Source organism: Loxodonta africana, chromosome 19 (assembly GCF_030014295.1).
Source record: "Loxodonta africana isolate mLoxAfr1 chromosome 19, mLoxAfr1.hap2, whole genome shotgun sequence".
Classification (NCBI taxonomy): domain Eukaryota; kingdom Metazoa; phylum Chordata; class Mammalia; order Proboscidea; family Elephantidae; genus Loxodonta; species Loxodonta africana.
Genome location: NC_087360.1, coordinates 1,925,784 through 1,932,334, shown reverse-complemented (window position 1 = coordinate 1,932,334; position 6,551 = coordinate 1,925,784). Strand labels below are relative to the sequence as shown.

The following is a 6,551-nucleotide window of genomic DNA, read 5'->3' as shown; positions in this document are numbered from 1 at the left end:
ATTTTCCAGCACTGTATCAGACAATATCCTGTTGCAATGAAATGTTATCACAATGAGTTCTGTGCATAAAATAATGTCCAGCAGCTAAGAGTGAGCAAAGATGGACTGGCCGCAAAGCACAGCGTGGGATCATAGTCTTTTCATATCCATCCAAAAAATGCTTCCCGAGAACCTACTACGTACCAGCAATAAAACTCTCAGTCCTGGGAATTAACAAGCAAATGGAAGGAAGTCTTTGCTCGGAGGTGCCTGGAGCTGACCGTGGGAGAGCGGTTCCCATGCAGGTCTGGTGTCGACTCTTGGTTGGACAGAGTGGGGAAGAACTATGCCCACTAGTGCCTTACACCGGCTTGGCTTTGTCTATGCAACACTGGCTGCTTCTGGTGGGATCACTGGCTATGTAGAAGCAGGTAGCGACCCACCCCTGCTGTTGTGCTCCTCTTCGGAGGGTCAGCAGGCCTGGGTGCTCACCAGCTGTCTCAGGATTCCAGGAATGTTCAGGTTTTCCCAGCTACATTTGGGACCTCGGCTGGCATTATGAGAATGAGATTCTGCCTCTCTGCACAATCCGTGCCTGCGGGTTTCATTGCAAGCGCCAGTTTGCTGATGGTCATCAAACTGGGAAGTGGTAATTTGAATAAAAAAAATACCACTGCCGTCGAGTCAATTCTAACTCACAGGGACCCTGTAGGAGTGAGTAGAACTGCCCCCAGTGTTTCCAGGGCTGTAATCTTCATAGAAGCAGACTTACACATCTTTCTTGCAAGGAGCAGCTTGTGGGTTCGAACCACAGACCTATCGGTTGGCAGTTGAGTGCTTTAACCACTGCGCCACGAGGGCTTCTCAGTATATATTGAATAAATGGCATCAATTATTGCCATGTCCCAGCTCGAACTCGTGAAGAATTAAAAATCTCCAAACTTCTACTATTTTTAATGTAAGAGAAGCACAAGGCTTAATTAAGCCTTTTCACGTATTCTGACCTTTTATTTAAAAACAAAACAGGAAACAACACTGAATTTTACAGGTAAAAAAAAAACAGTTATCATCATCACAACCCAACAGAAGTGGTGAGTAAAAAAAAAACATAAAAACAAAAAAACCAAACCTGGTGCCGTTGAGTTGATTCCAGCTCACAGCGACCCTATAGAACAGAATAGAACTGCCCCCACAGAGTTTCCAAGGAGCACCTGGCGCATTCGAACTGCCGATCCTTTGGTTAGCAGCCATGATACTTAACCACCAGTGTTTCCAGTATATACCATAAGAGCTTATTATTCCCCCCTCTTGTATACTGGTGGAATTTCTTCTTTCCGTATCTATAGATAAATTCTCCATTGGCAAAATGTTAGGTGTCAATATCTGGGGCCCTTGGACTTCATGCCCTACTCAGAGGAACAGACCTAATGTGAAATTATGTTAAAGGAAATGGCAATGGAAAGGAAATTTTACTATTAAAAAAAACCCTATAGTATAGAGCAGAACTGCCCCATAGATTTCCAGGGAGCAGCTGGTGGATTCAAACTGTCAAACTTTTGGTTAGCAGTCATACCTCTTAACCACTGTGCCACCAGGGCCCCATTAAAAAAAAAAAAAAAAAAGTAATGGGAGATACAGATGAGCAAACAGGCAGTTATGGTCCTACATTAAATTCTGTCATTGGGGGGAAACATAGGGTATGATGGGAATGTATAGAAGGGAACCTTGATTTGCAATGTTAGGAAGATTTACTGCGGAAATGACATTTAAATGCAGAAATGACATTTAAAAGGATGCCTGAAGAATAAGTACAAATTACCCAAACAAAAAGTTGAAGTTATTTACTGCTCTAGGAAAACAGCTTGTGCAAAAGCTGGCAGTTGAGAGAGAAAGCATGTTCCAGGGCTGAAAAGATTCGGTCTTGCTGGAGCGCAGAATATGAGGATATGGTAGCAAGTCATGAGCTTAGAGAAACAAGCAGAGGACAGAGTGTGGAGAACTGAAGATGTCCTGACCTAGAGCAATGGCAACCAGGATGGAAAAAGTGAGCTGGTTTGAGAGATACTTGGGTGGCAGAAGGATGGAACTAGATGGTTGGTTAAAAACAAATGGATGGTTCAGATACTGCAGATTTGGGACTTGGATGGTCTATTGGGCTAAGGGACAGGGAGATGGGGTTGGGGGAGCCAAAGGATAGCGGGTTGAGCAGTGAGTGGGAAGAAGGGAAGTGGAGGCAGAAACCTATACAACTTCTTCAAGAGACAGCCAAGAGCTGAAAAAAAAAAACAGTATGATTGGAGTACTCTTTTTTTTTTTTTTTTTTTTAAAGTTTTGTTTTAAGATGGGAGGGAATATTTTAAAGGGCCTTCAGTTTCTATCAGCCAGGTTCCACGGACCAAAGAAGTTTTAAATATACCTTTAATCTATGCATTTTAGATTGTCTATTTGCCTTACAGAGAGCCACACTTTTTGAATTCACATTTCTCAAAATGGAAATTAATCTTTTTCCTTAGATTAAGTTACTACAAAACCCTACCCAGGAATACCTGGGCGATGAAGACATTTTTATGGTTTATGGTGGTCTCTGCACACTGTTGCTGCTGAGTCTTGTTTTTCGGTTTTTGTTTTTTTCATTGTATTTTGTTTGAAACATGCTTTGTCGACTACTAGAACCACAGCAAGTTTTGAAAGTAAACTTTGAAGCTAATCTTATCCAACCTGTCCTTGCATATCCTTTATGTAGCAAGGATACAAGTAGTCATTCCACCACCGCTTGAATAGCTGTGTTTTCGTTGTTAGCTGCCTTCGAGTCGGTTCTGACTCATAGAGACCCCATGTACAACAGAAGGAAACACTGCCCAGTCCTGCGCCATCCTCACAATCGTTGTTACGTTTGAGCCCGTTGTTGCAGCCACTGTGTCAGTCCATCTCGCTCAGGGTCTTCCCCTTTTCCACTGACCCTCTACCTTACCAAGCATGATGTCCTTCTCCAGATAACATGTCCATACTATGTGAGACAAAGTCTCGCCATCCTTGCTTCTAAGGAGTATTCTAGCTGTATTTCTTCTAAGACAGACTTGTTTGTTCTTCTGGCCGTCCATGGTATGTCCAGTGTTCTTTGCCCGCGTGATAACTCAAAGGCATTATTTTTTCTTCTGTCTGCATTCTTCGTTGTCCAGCTTTCACGTGTGTATGAGGTAGCTGACAACACCATGGCTCAGGTCAGGCTCAGGAATAGCTCTGGTGACCAGACATTGATAACTTCCAGAAGAAGCATGGTCTATCTCAGAGCACTTCTGACTTCCAGAAAGTTCTTCATTATATGGAGGCAAAATTTGTTTCTTCTACTTGGGGATCAAGAGTATAGTTTTTGAAGTCAAACTGCCTAGGTTCGAATCCCTGCTCTGTCTAATGTGACTGGGAAAATCACTTGATCTCCATTGCCTCAAGTTCTTCATCTATATAATGGGAGTGAATATCAAGACCTGCATTACAGGGCTGTTGGCAGGAAAACTGAGATGTAACTCAGTAAGTGCTCAATAAATATCAGCCCTATCACACGCACCCCTTTCCACTCCATGGGCTCGTAGAAAAAGCAAGCAAACGAAGGGTTTTATCCCAAACCCTCTTGATGTTTTCTAGCCATTTAAATATTCCTGGAAAAAAACTCTCACGTTGACCTTGTGTTTTTCTCTTCTAAAAGTCCTAAGTTCCTTCCCAGCTTTTCCTTTGACAGAGCTTTAAATTCTTTCACCATCTTGCTTACTTTCCATTGGACATGTGTTTATTCATATCCCCTAAATCCAGTATATTTATACCCCTCCCTCTAGAGAGTAGTGCCGGGAACAAGACCTAATACTCCAGCGTGGTATGTCCTGACCCAAATGGACAGGGCTTATCGCTTCCTATTTCCTTTGCATCCACGTCCCAGGAAGGTGTCTAAGAAGCCATTGGCGTTTTTTTGGTTGTTGACCTGTTGCTGGAGGCGGGCTTAGTGTAGAGGACACTAAAACCCTTAAGCCTTCCTACACTTGTTCCTTAAGTCCACGTCAGAGTGCAGATTCTGAAGTCAAATCCTACGCCATTCACCTGTCAGCTACGTGATACCAGGCCAATTCTCTCATCTCTGTGCCTCAATGTCCTCATCTATAAAATGGGACAGCTCTACCTCACAAGGTTGTAAGACTTGTTGTTGCTAGCTGCCGTCGCGTCAGCCACGCCTCATGGCGACCCTGTGCGTGAAGGAACGAAACGCTGCTGGGTCCTGCGTCATCTCCATAGTCACTTGCAGATCTGGCCATTGTGATCCACAGAATTCTCACTGGCTGATTTTCAGAAGTAGATTGCCAGACCCTTCTTCCTGGCCTGTCTTAGTCTGGAAGCGCCACTGAAACCTGTCCACCATAAGGGACCCTGCGGGTGTTTGAAATACCGGTGGCATAGCTTCCAGCAACACAGCAACATGTCAGCCACCACAGTACGACACATTGACAAACAAGTGATGGTCTGTCAGAAACACTAGGTGAACACCGAGAACTGCATCCACGTGAGCTGAGCAACGTGTGAACATAGAAAACACACGTGCACACGCACCCCCGACGTCCCCCGGCTGCTTCGGTCACCCAGGTTTTAGTAGCCACACCATCCGCATCAGGAGGTAAACATTTCCTTCCAACTTCACAGTAACTCACAGGCTGCAACCCTTCAGAGGCCACTTTCCCAAGCAAACTTCAGGTCCTTTCCAAGGCGAAGTGCCGTATTTATTGTTGTTGTTGTTGTAGGTTCTGTCGAGTCAGTTCCGACTCATAGCGACCCCATGTAAAACAGAACAAAACGGTGCCTGGTCCTGTGCCGTCCTCGCAACTGTTATGTCTGAGCCCCTAGCTGTGGCCACTGCGTCACTCCATCTCGTTGAGGGTCTTCCTCTTTCTCACTGAACCTCTACTTTACCAAGCATGATGTCCTCCTCCAGGGATTGGTCCCTCCTGACAACATGTCCAATGTACGTGACACAAAGTCTCACCACCTTCACTGCAGGGCCATGGATAGCTTTTGTGTGGCCTTTCTAGCCGTGGTCTTGCAACTTTCACCCAAGTGATTGGGCATGACTGTGTCATAGGGTAATTGTGGCCCACGAAGGGGATCGGTTAGTTTTGCCATCCTGCTGGGCTTGAAATGAGCCAACTAGAGGCAGAAAAGAGAGAGAATCCCACCGCCACCAAGGAGAAACAGGCAGGAGCCAGAAAATCCTTGGACCCAGGATCCCTAGGCTGAGAAACTACTAGAACCAGGAGACAGAGAGAGAGAAAGACTCACTGGCAGAGACTCAGCAGCAGGAGATGGCGTGGTGGGCCGCCCAGCCCATGGAGAGACAAAGCTGAGAGCCTTTGGGCAGAGACTGAGGGCCGGAGAGAGACGTGCCTGTGAGCACAGCTGGAAAGAGGCTGTCCTGATGGAAGAACTGTATCCTGAGTGTTCTTGAGCCTGAATTGTAACAGATACTCCTAATAAGTCCGTAATTGTGAGTATGGTTGGAGAGTTCTTTGTGGCCATGGCAATGAATTATCAAACCCAGCAGAGAAGTAGAGAGTGCTGTGGGAGTGGGCGGCTGGTGTCAGAATTGTTAAGGATGGTGGAGAGAGGAGGCATCTCTGACCTCCGCTCCTAGGAATCAGCCTTGGGCTGTTTGTTGATCTTGATTCTCCTCCCTCCTTGTGAAGTTAGAGGAGGTCAGACACCACCCCTACACTGTTCTGACACTCACTATTGTAATATTTACATATTTCTTAACCATTTAACATGTGTAGAACTGTACGGCCATTTTTACTAGGTTCCTATCTTTTTGCGTCACTCGCAGTGTTTTTGAGTGTTGTGCCCCGACTCCATTTTCCCCATGGAAACAATTCGGTGCCATCGAGTGGGTTCTGACTCACAGCGACCCTATAGGACAGAGTAGAACTGCCACGTACGGTCTCCAAGGAGCAGCTGGTGGATTTGAACTGCCAACCTTTTGTTTAGCAGCCAAGCTCTTAACCACTCCGCCACCAGGGCTCCATTTTCCCCTTATGCCCTGGGGGTTTTTACAGTGTGATTTTGCGTAGTGGCTGATTTTTAAACAGAGGTCTCGTTAGAGCAGAACTGACTGTAATTAACTCAGCCAAGTTTTGTCTTGCAGATTCAAGACTTCAAAATATGTAGGGTCCTGATTCTGGTATTGATAATAGTTGGTATTTCTAATCTTCGTGTCATCCGTGAATTCGGTGAGAATATAACTCTAAGAATCTGTAAATTCTATTCTGTGGCTGTATTCTGGAGAACACTGTACCAGCCACCACAGAGCTGGCCCTGTCGTGTGGTGCCCTGGTGTGTGTCAGAGGAGAACTGCACCCCGTAGTGTTTTCAGTGGCTGCTTTTTCAAAAGTAGATGACCAGGTCTTTCTTCCGAGGTGCCTCTGGGTGGACTTGAACCGCCAGTCTTTCGGTTAGCAGCTGAGAACCGTAACCATTTCCACTACCCAGGGACTCCTTATTCTAAAGAACAGCGTTACAAAGATCAAAAGGGGCATTCCTAC

The 6,551-nt window shown here is 45.5% G+C and overlaps 1 pseudogene; it reads left to right on the top strand.

Annotated features, from left to right (window-relative positions):
* The first annotated feature begins 325 nt into the window (after positions 1-325).
* LOC135228269 (transmembrane protein 14EP-like) lies at positions 326-909 on the top strand (annotated as a pseudogene).
* The last annotated feature ends 5,642 nt before the right edge of the window (positions 910-6,551 follow it).